Source organism: Nyctereutes procyonoides, unplaced genomic scaffold (assembly GCF_905146905.1).
Source record: "Nyctereutes procyonoides isolate TBG_1078 unplaced genomic scaffold, NYPRO_anot_genome, whole genome shotgun sequence".
NCBI lineage: Eukaryota > Metazoa > Chordata > Mammalia > Carnivora > Canidae > Nyctereutes > Nyctereutes procyonoides.
Window position 1 is genome coordinate 4,656,778 of NW_026575122.1, and position 17,244 is coordinate 4,674,021.

At 40.0% G+C, this 17,244-nt stretch overlaps 1 long non-coding RNA gene across 1 annotated transcript; it reads left to right on the forward strand.

Annotated features, from left to right (window-relative positions):
* The first annotated feature begins 7,249 nt into the window (after nt 1–7,249).
* On the forward strand, nt 7,250–15,221 carry LOC129516964 (uncharacterized). Its single transcript, XR_008665908.1, has 3 exons — nt 7,250–7,313; nt 7,674–7,731; nt 14,819–15,221. It is a non-coding gene; the product is annotated as an uncharacterized LOC129516964 (long non-coding RNA).
* Nucleotides 15,222–17,244: the final 2,023 nt, after the last annotated feature.

Here is a 17,244-nt window from a genome sequence, read left to right on the forward strand (position 1 = left end):
GGAAGACAAGAAGGTAAGTGACCCTGAGTCGGCTGAAAGGGAGAGGAGGGAAAGCAGACTGAGGCAAAACCCGGGTAGCAAAGGTAAGTAAAACCTCACGGGCTCAAATAACACTCATCACCTCCCATCGCTGGGCCCCAATTCCTGCGAGCAGGGTCTATGCTCCTTATTACTCAGAGCAGCACACACAAAAACAACCAAATCATGGTGGAAATTTTCAGCGCTCTTTTCCCCTCCCAGAAACAGAGAGAAATACTAAGAATGTTCATTGCCTTTGGTTATTTCAAATAATGGTGAAAGGATCCTCTGCTCCTAGCACTTTCATTTATTTAAGAAATAACGAAGAGTGAATCCTGTGCCAAGGACGAAACCTGACCCTGCTGGAGGAGGTGGCAAGGGTACTAGGACATAGAGAGTCCAGGTCGTGACAACTGACTCCTGGTCTGAGGAAGACGCTGGGCATGTAATAATAGTAATCACGGCAATAGGAATAGAAGGCAGTGACCCCCGGAGCAGAAGGAAAGACCTGAGTAAGAAAGGTCCTGACTGGTAGGCAGCTGTGGGGGGGTTGACACGAGGTGAGTGGGGGAGACAGCATTTGCTCAGTGTGGCCCTTCGGAATCAGCCAATGTCACAAAGGCCAGCAAGGCCTCAGAGCAGGCGCGGGGCTTTAAAGCCACCCTCAGAGGTTCATCAGAGGCTAAAGGGCTTTTGATTAATAAACATAAAACCAAGTTACGCTTCTTGAACATCCACAGGCTGGGAGACGGGACAAGTCTGCTCAGACTAGGAATGAAGCCTGATAATTTGAACGTGACTTATAAGAACTTTGCCAAGAATCATGAGAGTAAATGAAGCAGGCTAACGGGACAGGCCTCATTCCCAAAGCCAAATGGAAGCTGGAGCGGCCGGCTCGGCCCTTGCTGAAATGGCGCAAGTAGGCACCATCTGCCTTTGAAACCCTGTCGTTTGCTTCCAGCTCTTTCTCTTCCTAGCCTGGCAGGTACCCTCTAGACCCCTTGTCTCTCACTGACCAGCCTTTTATCCTGTCAAGGCCAGTTGCACAGAAACCCCCCTGCAAGGCATGAGCCGGCAAGAGCTTGTGCCTCACTCCTTGGTGTCCCCGAAGGGCCCAGAAGGGTGGGAGTCACTGGGGCTTTAAGACACGGATACCCCCGGGGGATTTCAGCCTGTGGTGGAGGTGCCCTGCCGAGACCTCGGGATGCTCGCCCGTTAGTGCCCGACACGCAGGAGCTGCTGGGGGGACGGGGCCTGCCAGCTGGAATCTCTGCGGCCTTCAACGGCGGTTCCTCAGATAAGCACTTCCCAGATCTTCCTAAAACGATGACAACCAAATCCTCTCCTGTTTTTAGATGAAAAGACTGAGAAATAAATGGCAGGCACGAAATACCCGCACTGGGCCACATCGCAGCGAGAGCAGTGTCTTTTCACACCGGCCAAGCCGCCGAGCAACAACATAGCTCATGGTTTCTGTTGACCTTAGCCTCACCCTCTCTCCACTCAGTTTCATCTTAGAAAGCCAAAGTAATCTGAAGATGCTCTTCAAAGTGGACCTTTTAAATATTTATTGAAAGCATTGTCTCAGTCCTCTCAAAAGATAGGTGAAATTAGTGGCTTTCCATGGTTCTTTTCTCCCCTCCCTCCACCAGGATGTATATTTAAAGTAACTTTTATTTACAAAACCGTCTCTTAGCAACAGTGGCACAGCACAAGAGTGTGTTATCTAAAGCAAACCAATTCTGGCCATAAACTATATAAGCGAAGCAGCTAAATGTGATTGGTATAGCCCTCCCGAGATACCGGGAGCCAGAGGTGTTAGCGTGAGATTAAAGGCATATTTTTCAGAGACCTGGGATGGTCTATTATTCATGTATAGCTTGAGGGATGGGCAACACTTTTATTCCTAATTATAGAGTCGCAAAATTTGGGAGCTGAAAGGGATATTGGAGGCTTCTTAGTCCAGTCCTGTGATGTTACAATGGGGTGGGGGTCGTGGGGTGAACAAGGCAAAGAAAGAGAATTTGCTTTCTTTAGAGCGCACAGGTGGTTAGTGGCAGCACTGGCCTAAGAAATCAGGTTTCTTGACTTCTAGTCCTGTAGTTCCAGTAACTTGGGTGGGAACGGTGGTCTTGTCTTTATTCCACATGGATCCATTTAAATATCCACTTTTAAAATGAACTTCTGAATGAATCGTTCCAACATGTATGAATATAGATTTGAAGAAGCTTCTGCTTTTTGTACAGAAAATAAAGAGATGGTATTTTCATTCTACATAATTCACAGCCCACTGTTATTACCTTGGCAGAGATCACGGAAACTGGGAACATCACGTGTTGGCAAAAATTTAAGTGATTGCTTGTGACCGATGACAAAATCTGTTTGTTTGCGTGTGTCCAAATCGAGAGAGACTGATCCAGTCTAATGAGATGTTGTTACAGGGGCTGGTCCTAGAGTCAGACTCCTTCGGTATGAATCCCAGCTCTACTGTCTAGCCACTGGTGTTACCTTGGGAAAGATGCCCGACACCTCTGTGCATCAGTGTCCCCAATCTAAAAATTGGAGGCATATTCATATTTGTAGAGGTTTTGAGATAATTAAATGAGGTCATGTATTCAAAATGCTTGTAACAACTCCTGGCAATTTTTGCATAAAGTATCTCTTAGCTATTTGAATTTCTAACGGTGAGGAAATTATTAGGAGGATACCAATGGGGAGTTCTGACCATGTCTTTCCTCTTTTGTTCTGAGAACCCATATTTATTTATTTATTTATTTATTTATTTATTTATTTATTTATTTATTTTTATTATTTTTTTAGATTTTATTTATTAATGAAAAACAGAGAGAAAGAGAGAGGCAGAAACACAGGCAGAGGGAGAAGCAGGCTCCATGCTGGGAGCCCGACATGGGACTTGATCCTGGCGACCCCAGGATCAGGCCCTGGGCCTAAGGTGGTGCTAAACCGCCAAGCCACCTGGGCTGCCCCATATTTAAATTCTAAGCAATTAGCCTCATGATTAAGGATACTCTCAGTGGCTGTTCCAAAACAAAGAGCAAAGTGTTTTCATTCATTTCCCAGTGTTTTGGCTTATTATTTTTTGAGTCTTCTGATACATAATCGATGTATTTGCAAGATGGCTAACCGCTTGTGATCTGTAGCCTTGAAACAAAGAGGAAAAAGAAATACCTGTCATGTGATTTATGAACTTGTGACTTCAATCCCACTGACGTGATGTTTAAATAAATACGTTGCCAGGTTTAAAAAAATTCCAGACATTTACTTATTTGAAAATAAGTGTAGAAGACACTGAGGCCCCAAGAGGTTAAATCACTTATTCTAAATTAAACAAACTCATTGATTTTGCTCTACCAGTGTATTAAGAGGAATGCTAACTGAAAAGTCTGAATTTTTAGCTTTTTACTCAGGCATGAAAGAAGCAGTCCCTTGAAATTTTCATAGGTATTCACAAAGCCAGAAATCAAACTTTGTTCTACAAACTACTAGGCAACCTATAAAATGAAACAAAGGTTCAGAAAAGCTAAGCAATATAGATAATGGCATGAAGACATTCTTAGCATATCAATGCATTATAGATAAATCATTAAAAGCTGTTGCACTAAAACTATTGGAGCATTTAAAAAATATCATAAATAATTAAAATGGATATCTTTTCCAGTTCTAAATGTGGCAGATAATAAAATTAATGAGGAGAAAAGCTTACCTTGATCTTTAACTAGAACAAGTAACTGTATGCACTCCTTGACGTCTACACCATTTAAAAGTAAAAGGAAAGACAGTGTTTTCAAAAACGTGAACTTCAGTGTTGGCTGGTATCCATTAATACTACTAATTTGGGTCGCTTCCTGGATCTAATCAGCCTGTAACATTTGCATAGTTTAAAACCATAAAACTGCCATTAGAGGGGCATAAAGCATAAGCATTTTTAAAGCATTTTTAGCTTTACTTTTTATCTTACTTCCAAGGAAGCTTCGCCATATTATTCTTTAACGAAAGATGCAAATGAGAGTCCGATAAATTAGATGAACTACTCTGAAGAAGCACAGCTAGTTAGTAAGGAAACTGAACTTGGTCTCTTTACTCCCAGACCAAGGGTTTTACTGAACAGATCAAATCAAGGGCATCCAGGTTCCTTCCTCCCACCCCAAGTTATCCTGAGGAATGTTGTGCTCCTGGTTAGAATGCCTAAACATCTTCCAATTACTGTAGCTCTTTCCTCAAGGTATGAACAAAAACTACCTCAAAAATGTCGCTGAGGACTTCTGCTAAAAACATTTTCTGGATGTCACCCTAGACTTACTGAAAATCAGGGGTGGGACAGCTTAACAAGCTCCCCAGGTGATTCTTATGCACGCGAAAGAGAGCCACTAGCCAGTAGGATAAAGTCCAATGTCAAAACAAGGCCCTCCTGCCTACATCTTCAAACTTCTAATTGCAATTCTGTCCACTGAACTTTGTGCTTCAGCAAAATCTTTCTACTTAGATCTCCCTGGCCCTACCTATCCGTTCACACCTCTGGGCCTTTGTACTCATTCCCTCTGTCTGCAAAACCTCTCCTTCCCCACCCGTCTCCACCTATTTAGCAAGCTAATCATTCCTGAAACTAGGTCAGGCTCCTCCTTTTCCCGGTCTTTTCCTTTCCAGATAGAATCAAAAGTAATGGCTTCCATTATTCCTAGGAGCATGTGTATTTATCTGTTTGTTTGCATCTCGTGCAAATGGGTGCCCTTAGTTCCTAGATACAAAGGAAATGAAAATGTTCAGAACAAGTCTCCCTAGAATGTGCTCTCTTGGCATGTGGACAACCTTGAGCAGGATACAAGTGAGACTCTGCAGGCTCAAGAGAAACTTTTGTTTCCCCCATAACTACCTAGAAGAATCTAAGCTGGGTGTCTTTCCCAGAATAAGAGCTATTATCAGAGATGAATTTTATCTGACCGACCCATCTGTACCGCAAGGCAAACATCTACTGACCAAACGTGTGCTCTTTTTCTAATTGCCCTGTGAAATGCACTCCTCCTCTTTGAAGCCCTAAGACTCCCATCCCATTGCTTAGCTCAGGAAGGCACATACACCTCACTTTACCTTTTTGTCTTTAAATGTCTCAATATATGTGGGGTTCCTAAATGTACAAAGCTAAATTTGATTTTCTCCTGTCAATCTGTTTTATGTCAATTCCGTCATTAGATCAGCCAAAAGAACCTTGAAAAACAGAGAAAAATTCAGCCCCCGCAACAGAAACCATAAATGTTTGATAAAAGAATGACAGAGTGCATGGTGTTGTGTCAGTGTCACCATAACACTTCTGCAAATCGTTGGAGCTGTAATCATATACAGACTATTCAACCGCGGAGTGCCAACATTTCCAGATGATACCATTGGTATCTGGATATAAGCCATTATCTATGATGTTCGTGGTGATAGGTACAATAAAAACATATTTCAAAATTCCCTTGTGGCAACATTTACGCCAATTGGAATAATGCTCTAGATCTTTTTTCTTTCTTCTTCTTTTTTTTTTATTTTTCATCTTTTTGGGTCAACGTGCCTCCCTGGGGTAGAGACTGTTGCTTATAATACCAAAAAGCAGCTTCTGTAGTTTCACATTATACACAGATGAAAGTATGTGGAAGTGCCGATATCCTTCAAAGCCATCACTTTTCTTTCTGCCTTTTGCTCTTACAGACCAGATACCTGTTTGCTGACCAGTATTATTTGTTTTTGATTCAGTTCCTATAGAATCTGATGTTGATTTCATAGCTGCTGCACTTTTAGGAGACTCAGTGAAAGTCCAGCAGACACCCAGTACTTTATTTTGTATATTCCTCTTTTAGGCCGGGACAATTTTACACCTTCAGACTCCTAATTTTGAATTTTGAATATGATGTATACATAGATTATGGTCCCCGGAATCATTTATTACAAACACTCATTTGTTGACTACTATAACCAGGTCAGTTAGATGGAGATCAAAGAAAATTACAATAAAAAATATAGACCAAAGTGATAAACTGGATCAAGTTCTGAGAAAATATCCTTGAGTTAGATAAGCCTGAAGGTGGCCTTGGGAAGCGTCACAGATGAGTGAAGCCTTACTTTTGTAAGAGTATATTTTTTATAATGTGGTGGAGTTAAGACAATTAAATAAATATAACAGATAAGTAAATCAAGCGTCATAGGAACACAGGAGAGAAGAAGAATGCTGACTTGGGAAATTAAGGAAGACTACAAGGAGCAAGAACCATTTTAGTTGATTATTTAAGTAGGAATATAAAAGTATGGAAGAACAGAGGAGAGGAGGAGCAAAGTTTAAGTATTTTATAGTGGGGGGCCACGTTTTGCCAGTATTGTTCTATTCTGTTAAATGCTAGAGTTTAGTTTGTAAGATAAATTGCCCTGGAGTGGCCTGAAGTACTTGCAAAGCCAATTGTCTGCTCTATTTATGACTTTACGCAGAGTAGCAGAGGTCAGGATGAGGTTAAGTTGATGACTATCATGAAATGTGAGCCTACAGGTGATCAGGGTAGAAGAACACGGTTCCATTCAGCAATCCACCTAATGACACATTGCTCACTTTCTCCACTTTCTTTAAAAACAAACGAAAAATAAACAAAAACCTCAACTTTCGTTGTCTCAGGAAATAACTATCATTGGCTAGGCAGCAGATACAGATAAATGTACATGCAATTTATGCCTTTCAGGGCCTTTTGTTTTTAAACTAGAAATAACTCTGATGATCGAAATTTCTGCCACGTGGGAACAAGGACCTCTTGGATAGCCAACGGCTTTTCCTCCCCACCGCACAGCCTCTGATGCCATCTTTCTAGGGTGATACTGCTCTTTTGCAGCTGTGCCCCTTCTCCCTGCATACTGTCTGTGTTTGCTGTTTTCCACACCGCTCAATCCGCATGTCCCAGACCCCTGCATGTACTGACTAGCTCTCCCTACTAGTCATCAGCTACTATTGCTTCAGGTTGTCTTTTTGCTCCACTGGTGTAATTAAACTCCATCAATCACCCAAGTAATTCTGGTCTTTGTGACTCAGCTCTGTTAGTTTTAGAACTGAGAACCTTTGTAAGGACACAGGAACTGTAGGGGAGGAAAACTTTTCCCTTCTTCCTTTTAGGTCTTTTTGGCTGGTCTAATAATTAAACTGACATAAGACAGATTAACTAGAGAAAAAAACAGTAATTGGTGTCTACAGGAACCCCGAAGACAGGAGGCTCCCCACCAGGCAACGGGTTTATATGCCACCCTGAACTAAGGAGGAAGGGGTAAGAAATTTCTCTTATTCTTATAAGGCCACTGATCCTATTGGATTGGGAATCTACCCTTATGAACTTCATTTAGTCTTAATTATATCCTAAAAACCCTATTTCCAAATACAATGATACCGAGGGCTAGAGCTTCAACATATGGATTTTGTGGGGACACAATTCAGGCCATAGCAACAAGGGAACAATTTTTGAACATATTACTTTGAAAAGAATGCAATTTACCCAACCAATATTTATGGAACATCTCTCACGTGCTAAGCAAAGTAAAGATCCCTGGCAGGGATCTTTGGCAGGCAATGTATTTTTTTCTTTTCTCTTTCTTAAATTAAATATAATTAACATATAATATGTTATTAGTTTCAGGTGTATAGTATAGTGATTCAGCACTTCTCTCCATAATGCAGTGATCATCAGGGTAAGTGTGCTTTTGATCCCCTTTACCTATTTCACCTCTCTGCCCCCTTGGCAGGTAATATTTTAAGATGGATTTTAGTAAACTGAATTATTTAATGCCAGGTGACATTTTTCATGTCTCTTACTAAGACTTGCTTTATAATACATATTTTTTTAAATGAGAAAAATGGAAAAATTAGACAATTTGCAAAAAGTTGGATATTACAAAAGTATTTTACAAGATATGATGACAAGGAATAAAGACAATTTGCTAAATACCAAAAATCATATCACAGGACTTCAGTGAAATAAACTAGGTTGATGGAGCCATGAGTTAAGAAAAGAAAAAGTTTGAGACCTGGGTGGTTCAGCAGTTGAGTGTCTGTCTTTGGCTCAGGGCATGATCCCCAAGTGGGGATCCAGTCCCACATCGGGCTCCCTGCAGGGAGCCTGCTTCTCCCTCTGCCTACATCTCTGCCTCTCTCTCTGTCTCTCATGGATAAATAAATACAATTTTTTTTTAAAAAGAAAAGAAAAAGTTGTCCCTAGTACAGAACTGAACAGAATTTTAGAGCTTTTTTTGAGGGGGGGGGGAGGTACAACTAGTATTAGAAAGTCTTGGAAGGGATGAAAAGCCAATAACAAAGAAATATTACATTTGCAAATCAGTGAACCAGCTCAAGAATAACAGTGAAATAGCAAGGAAACCTTTAAAGTATTGTTTATTAGAGATTAAACACATTCAAAATGCTCATTTTATTATGTCACAAATACTCTAAAAAGACATTTAATCTGAGAGAAGTAAAATCAGAAAGAATACATTTTTTTCTTAGAAATAACACATTTTAAAAGAAGTTTTATTTAAAAATCTAACTGCATCTCTAATAATTACATAACAAATAATAATCGACAACATACATTTAAATGTCATAATTATTGTACCAAATCCATTTCTAGACACATTGGTTAAACAAGAGGAAAATGACTAGTTTGGTCAAAGGTGTTCTTAGGTAGTGATGTCATTTAAGTTTGGAGAGTTCAACTGACAGACACATGTCTTTATTGGAAGAGCTCCTTCTTAGGCACAAGATTTGTCCCTGAGTGTCTGGAGACTTAACTCTACTGTGAAGACCCATAGCACTAGGTAAAACTACTGGGAAAAAAAGAGAAGGAAAGAAGGAAGGAAGGAAGGAAGGAAGGAAGGAAGGAAGGAAGGAAGGAAGGAAGGAAGGAAAGAAGGAAGGAAAGAAGGAAGGAAAGAAGGAAGCAAGGGAGGAAGAGAGGAAGGGAGGGAGGAAGGGAGGGAGGGAGGAAGGAAGGGGGACAGGGGGAAAATGGTCCGATTTGTCTGTTTGGGACTGTGAGCTTCAAAAGCTTGCATTGGAACACCATTCCAGGATCAGGAATCCACCTAACGTGTACCAGGTGCACCCTATAAAACCTTCTCCATTATTAGGGGGCAGCATTTAAAATTAAAATTCTTAGATGACAAATTCTATGGCATTTATATATGTATGTAGTGCCTAGTAAAAAAAAGAAAAAAACTTGATTGCAAGCCTGTAAAATAAAAACAACTGTGAATTTCAAGATACTCAGTTTAGTGGCTAAAAACATGAACTGGAGATAACAATAGTTTCATCAACTACAGTGGCTCTTGGCTACTTTGCCTGTGATATGAGAACCAATCCAATATTTCCTATCTCTAGGTTTTGACTTATTTTTTCCCTTGGCTCTTATCACCATCTACCATTTTAATTCTTTGTTTTGTTCATTCCTGTTATTAAGTTGGAGACTTCTTGCCACTAGAATATAAATCCAATGAATTTTTCTTTCTCTTCTGTGTCCCTAGTACCTACAATTGTCTGGCATGTAAAAGTACTCAATATCTTTTGATTGACTGAATAGATAATTGCCGAATGGGAAGTTAAAGGGCATGTAGTCTTTTGGAGGCCTGCTGAGAATGATTAAAGTCACATATTCATTTGTTCAACAAATATTTACTAAGTACATATTATGTCCCAGACACTGCACTCAGTTTGGATATGCAATATCGAACGAGCAGAGCCCCTGCCCTCAATGGACAGGTTTTCAAATGACTCTGAAAATAAGAATGACTTCAGTCCTGCAAAATCACTGTCTGACCCTCGAGGACTTTGGGCTACAAGTGACTGGTCGGTAGCCTGCCTATGCCTGAGACACAGGTGTTTCAATTCATGCAGTTAGTAAGGCAATATTTTCTACCATGAACTGCATGACAGCTAAACGTATCCATGCACAGTGTGGGTACCTTTCCCTGGAAGACGAATTAAAATATAAGTAAAATCTTTGCTACTTTAAAAACAAAGGTTATCAGAAAATAGAAGGAAGATTTGGATTTGAACAGGCCTTGAACGACTACACCACTACATCAAGTTCTGAGATATTTCTGAAAATACAAGAACAGCTGATGTTGGTGATCTCATCAGGTCCTTTGACTTCTTTTAGAAGGTCCAAGTTTATGGAATCAAGTGAAGAAAACACACATAATGGAAATCACGGTGGAGTGAAATAAATAGCTCTTGTCTTGGAGTCAGAGGACTTAAGTTCAGATGTGTGTTAGATCTACTACGTGGCCTTCACATCTGCTTCTTGGTTACCATATCAGTAAAACAGCCCTTGTGCTTTACCATACATGTATCATTGGGGTCTTTTGAGGATCGAGTAAGATAATATTTAGAAGAACACTTGTTAAACTTCAATATCCTTGCAAGACATAAGGATATAAGTAAGTGGCTTGGGTAATGATGATCCATTTTACGCTTAAAGGAACCTAGGAAGCAAACATTTTTCCCCTCATCTTGCATAAATTCACAAAATTCTAGAATCAGACTCTATACAAGTAAAACAACTTCTGTTTTCCTCTATGCAATTAACACCTCAAATTGATCACTGGGATTTTTTTTTTCTATTTTAGGATTGCAGTACATAAATTCCCTAAGCCCTCTATTAATTTCTTTTTTTTAAATTAATTTCTTTTTTTAAAAAAATTCATATTAATAATCCATGCAATTAACCAAATTAGATTGTAGAAGTAGAGAAATAGAAATGTTGCCAGGCACAATACTCCTAAAAATCTTTTTCATTTTTTTGAAACACTATGCTCTAAGTAAACAATTAGAAAAAAAACAAAGATTCTCAGCATTTTTGTGCAAAGAAATATAGTCCTTAGCATTACAATTTTGAATGATTGCACTTCAAATGTATCTTTCTTTGATGTCTTCACATGGATAGATACATTTACAAATTTAGATTTGCTTCCAACCACCTGGGTAAAATGATATCCACAAATATTATTTTTTAAATTAGTTTTGCTATAATCCTGGTCCTGCATAATAAGAAGAGGGTATACATCTGAAGGAAAGGGAAAAAAATTGTTTTTTAAATAAGAATAAGATGAGTATTAACTCAGAGACTTAAAACTATCTTTAGAGTTCATGGAATTCTTGATATATTGAGAGGAGAATGTCTTTACTTTGATAAGTAAGTTAATGTTACAAAGTAGTAAAAGATAATTGAATCAATATTAGCTCACTGCTTAATTACTTCTTGGAAAGAAGGAGAATCAAGCCTAGAATATTTTGTTGCAATGAAAGTTTGGGGAGGCAATATTTACTTGATATTCCTGGTTTATAGCAAAGTGTTTTGTTTAGTATGGACCTCTTTCTTCTTCTTCTTCTTCTTCTTCTTCTTCTTCTTCTTCTTCTTCTTCTTCTTCTTCCTTCTTCTTCCTTCTTCTTCTTCTTCTTCTTCTTCTTCTTCTTCTTCTTCTTCTTCTTCTTCTTTTTTCTTTTTTAGAAAATATTCAGGATGCACTTTTTAAAAACAGTCCTCTATATCTCCTTAGAAATAAAGTTTTGGCTTCTCAGAGGTTTTGACTACTGTCCTGTGTGTGACCCCACCCACTCTTTTAACCCTTAAGGAAAAAAATAAACAAAACAAAAGACTCTCATCCCAATTCTTCAGTGCAGAGAATGGCATAATTGCCTACAGCTACATAAATCAGAAAAGCCAGAACCATGGAGACACCCTGTATCTCTGTATTTATTTGACTTATTTAAGATTTATATAGTATTTATCATGTGCTGGGCACTCCTCAAATTAACTCACTTCATAGTCATAACAGCAGGTTAACCAAAAACCCAAACATGGAGACATTAAATATAAACCATTCAAGGTTGCCAAACTAGTAAATGACAAGGTTGGAATTTGAACCCGTGTCCTCTGCCTCCAGAGTCTGTGTATATAAACATGACATCATGTTGTCTCTCTCTGTGATTAGGTTTTATTACTTCCTCCTCCCAGGTACTTCTTAAATACTTTCTCCTTCACCCTGTCGCCATGCTGATTGAAGCCACTGTTGGGGAGGAAGAATTCCCTCTGCCCTTCAAGGTCCTTCCAGCTGGATTTAGAGAATCAAACTGACATGAGACAGATTAACAGGAGAAAAATCCAATTTAATAGCATACGTATGGAGAATCCACACAGGCATGGAAATTCCAAAGACAGCCAGGCAGCATGAAGCTTGTATGAGCTAAGGAGAGGGGTAGGTGTCTGAAGATATAAAGGGGAGAAAGCCTATTAGCACAAAGGTGAAGGGAGATGTTTAGAAAACAGAGCTTGTCTTATTATGCTGGTGAGTTTCTTAGATAAAAGGGAGTCTCTGTGAATAGCTCTCTTCCTGGTAGAGTGGGCAGTTGAGGTGGTTTTTCTGAATCTGCTGGGTGTGGATTGCTTTTAACTCAAAATATGCCAAAATGGCCCCCCTTGGGGTGGCCTTCTCTTAGCCCCCACACAACATTCATGCTCCACATGATCTTTAGATAACTTCTCTTTTCCCCCCAGTTCATTACGTATGAACTAGATTGCATGATTTCCTAAAAACATAAAGCTGATCATTTTAGTCCTTAGCATAGAAACGTTCAATGGCTTTCCATTAATATTTAAAAAAAAAAAAAACAATCAACTTTCTTTGCACTACTTTGCAGCTTCCCTCCTCTTGCCTCCCTGTCACTCTGTATTCCAGATACATTAGGCTTCTAATTCTTCAAATGTCTCATACTCTCTCCCATTTCAGAGCCTGTGCATTGACCACTGCCGTAGGCCAGGGTTTCTCAACTATGACACCACCAACATCTTGGACTGGATCGTTCTCTATTGTGGAAGGCTTTTCTGCATGATGTAAGATGTGCAGCAGCATTTCTGGCCTCTACTCAATAGATGCCAGTAGGAACCTCCGGTTTTCATAACCAGAAATGTCTTCAGACACTGCCAAATGCCTCGTGAGGCAAGAGGTGGTATGAAAATCACTCCTATTGAGGATCGTTGCCTTTGACTTACATGTCCCGGCCCCCTCTTTTGATTTATTCTTATTTACTCTGCAGAACTTAAGATCACTTCCTCAGAAAAGCCTACTCTGATTTCGGCCCGGATGTTGCAGCCTGGGTTCCCTGGGAAGAAGACACTGGGACTGCAATTAGTTTGCAAGCAGTTTATTATAACGCACTCTTGAGATAAACATGTGTGGAAAGAAACAGGATTGGGCAGAAGGAGACATTGGACTGCAATGTTATTTCAGGGAAGGCCCCACTTGACCCTGCTGAAGCTTGGATGGTCCCTCTGAGTTGTCCTACGGAGTGAGGGAACAGGGCCTTTTTACCTCCAAGATGAGGAGGCATGGCCTGCAGGCTGTGCTGGAAAGGGGCATGACCTTGGGTTTGGCAATTGTCTTTAGTAGAGGCAATTTGCTGGGAAGGTCGAGAGCTGGGGACGATGTCACAGCAGCAATTGCAACAACCCAGGGAAATAAGCCCTTGATATCTGAAGAGGGATTTGGGCAGCATACCAAAGCACTCACTGCAGTCCACCCCTTGCACCACTCATATCCACTTATTTATGGAAATTCTAGTGGCCTTTTTCCCAAAGTAAATTCCTAAGAGGAAGGTCACTGAATAAGCCATAGTCCCTACCGCTCCAGGACAATATTAATGGTCTCATTCTTTTCAATTTAGTAAAGATCCCCTCACCCTAAGCTCTCACCTGTTTATCTCAGTAGCAAATCTCCTGCTGTGACAGAGATTCTCATCCCTGAGGGGTTTTTACCCCTCCTGGGCAGTGACTGCTGCTTTCTCCATCAAAACTGAGCAAAAGACTAACAAGAGGGGTGTGAGTCAGTGACCTTAATGCCAACCATATTCCTCCCTGTCTCCTTGTGGAGTCAGATCAAGAAGCCTATGGGCAACTCAGAGGAGGCCACATTCCCAGCACTGGGTGGAGTCTTTGTAGACTTGCCATACAAGAGTTTTCGCATTCAGGGAATGTGAATTCCGTGAATGCTAGTGCGATTAAGATCCTTTCAGCAGCAACTAACAGAATACTTATTTAAAAGAGGCCAAAGCAATGAATGTATGCATTATCCTAATAGACAAGGAGTGTAGGGGTTAGATAACCATCGAGTTGGTTACTTTGGTGGCTTCATGATGTCATAAAGAACTGAGGCTTTCCATATTTCTCTTGGTTTTCATCCTTAGATATGAACCCTCATGGCTGCAAGATGGCTGCCAAGGCTCCAGGTGTTATCTCCCACACATCACAACTGGGCAGGAGGGTTGGGTTCTCCTCGTATACCTCTTTATGTCTTCATCTAGACAAGATTGGGTTACATACTGATGCCACAGCTGTCAGGGTACTTGGTGATCTTAGTCTCTGATGGGGGGGGGTGGTGACGGCAGGGAGAGTGAGGGCTGGCCGAGTGGGAAACCAACAGATGCTGCCACAGTATGCAGTGCACCTGCTACATGGTAGGAGTTTCATAAATTTGTATGAAACGCCTTACATATGTTTTCTTCTCTCTCAATCGGTTTCTAATTCTCTTTGTTTTTCTTTCTTTTTTGCTTCCCTCACTCTTCCTCATTTTATTCCTGTTTATTTTTCTGCCCATAAAGATCTTTTTGGCATAATCAAAGTTCTAGTCATTGGTATTTTTAAAAAATTGAAGGTTATATATTTCTCCATAAGAAAAAGAAGACAAACTAAATTTTATTAAGTGACATTGATTATTTTCCGTTTCACAGCTTTCAGATCCATGAAGCTCCTGTCTCGGTAGATGCATAAACAGAGTGACTATGAGGAGAAAATGAAAGAACAGAGGCACATACACTTGGTATTCGCCAGGATGGATTCCAGGGTTCAGAATGAGTGGGCTGTGATCCCAGCCATTCCACTGTGTGACTTTAGGCAAGTTCCTCAGACTGCCTATCCCTCAACTCACTCATCTATAAAATGGGAAAAAGAAAAGTGCATACCTCATAGAATCTTTGTGAAAATTAAATGAGAAAACGTACGTAACCTTCAAAAAACTGTCAGCAGGGCAGCCCGGGGGGCTCAGAGGTTGAGCATCTGCCTTCAGCCCAGGAGGTGATCCTGGAGACCCGGGGTCGAGTCCCACGTCGGGCTCCCTGCATGGAGCCTGCTTCTTCCTCTGTCCGTGTCTCTGCCTCTGTCTCTCATGAATAAATAAATAAAATCTTGAAAACAAACAAACAAAACTGTCAGCAAGGAGTCCTTTGTCTCAAAGATTCCAGGTAGGAATCTACAGGAAGAACAAAGCGTCTGGGTTCAAATTCAGACTCTCCAAACTGAGACTCAGGGCTTCTGTGCCAAAGTAGTTTCCAGTTGATTTAAACCATGCCTTCTTACTTACCTGGTGTGGCCACATTTCATCGAAGAATTTATCTTTTATCCTTATCCTTTATTCTTGCCTACCTTCCCTCCCCCACCCCGTGAATGTTCTTTTAAATTCTATGAGGAGGAGCCCCAAATCTGTAAGTTTAAGTCTCAACTCCAGAGTGATGTCTGTATTCACATTGCCAGCCTCCTGCTGGAAGTCTCCATGGAGCATCCCATCAAAACCTCAAAACACCACTGATTTACTGTATGGATTTGGACATATAATAACAAGTAGGTGATCTCTGGGATTCTCAGTGTCTTAAGTAAAAAAAAAAAAAAAAAAGGAGGAGAGCCAGGGTGGCTCGGTCAGTTAACCAATGGACTCTTGGTTTTGGCTCATGTCATGATCTCAGGGTCCATGCTTAGTGTGGAGTCTGCTTGAGATTTTCCCTCCTTCTCCCTCTGCCCCTTACCCCACTTGCATGCATGTAAGTCTATCTCAGATAAATAAACGAAAGAAAGAAAGAAAGAAAGAAAGAAAGAAAGAAAGAAAGAAAGAAAGAAATCAGGTTGGGCAAGGTAGGGGTGTGGGTGAAGGAAATCACTGCCAAGACTTCATACGAACGGTTTCTTATTCCATGTCCAAAACAAAAATTATCATCTTCTCCTATAAACTGCTTCTATTCCTGTCTTTCCTATTTCAGATTTATAACATTGGTCTTGTGAGAATGGATTTAAAAATTGAACATAATTCTGTCGCTGTCATGTTCAAAGGGCTGTGGTTGTTTATTACCCGATGAATCCCATCCCACTTTAATCTGGCCTTGACCTGAAGAAAACAATTCTGAAAAAAAAAAAAAAAAAAGAAAGAAAACAATTCTGCTTTAGTCCAATTTTGATCTGTCCTTTCAGTCCAGGCCCTTGTGTTCTACTTACTGCACTTCACATTCTGGCAGTTCATTAACATTATTCTATTACCCCCCAAATTTACTTCCTCTAATTAGACTTGGGAAATCCTACGCATTCTTCAAAATCTGGTTTCATTGACCTTTCCAGTGCCCATCACAGACGATTATGTCTTCTTCTGTTTCTTCTAGGGGCCTCCTGTAGAGCTCTTTATTATCACATAATATCTGGTTAACGTTAGAGCCATTCACAAGTTTTTTTTCTCCACTAGTTTGTAAATTCCTTAAGGCAGCAGCTGTATTTTGTTCACGTAATCTAGAATTCACACTGTCTAAAAAATGTTTACTACTAGCTTATATAGTAAAAATGTAAATGCCGTGGAATAGAATAATGTTTAAAATGCTTACAATGCTCAAATTTGCATGCAATTTTAACATGCATCAAATGCGCTTGGGTCAGTGAGATGTTTCAAACTCCTATAAGGTTTACATTAGGTGTTTTCCCTTTCAAAGATTTTATTTTTGCATGTATTTCTGTTCAATTAAAATGTCGCTTTTGAAATTTACAACAGGAAAATAATACCACCAGCTTTCACTTAACAGATAATAGACTTGTAAGACATTTTGAGTTCTTTGAATTAAAATCTGTAGAACTGCTAAATATTGTTATCTCAAATCATTAGCATTTTGTCTGGAAATCTCTCCCTCTAGGCACATATGGGATTTTTATTTTTATGCATAAATTTGCATAACTGCACTATCTTTCACAGACTATAGTCTGTAGACATTAACTTGACAAATATGATCAAATCATCAGTTTCAGTCTGATTCAGTGAATTTAAAACTTCTTAATGGAGGTATTTCCATTTGTACTCAGCCTTCAATAGTCTCTCTCCCTTTCTTGTCCAAAGAGACCCTTAATCAGT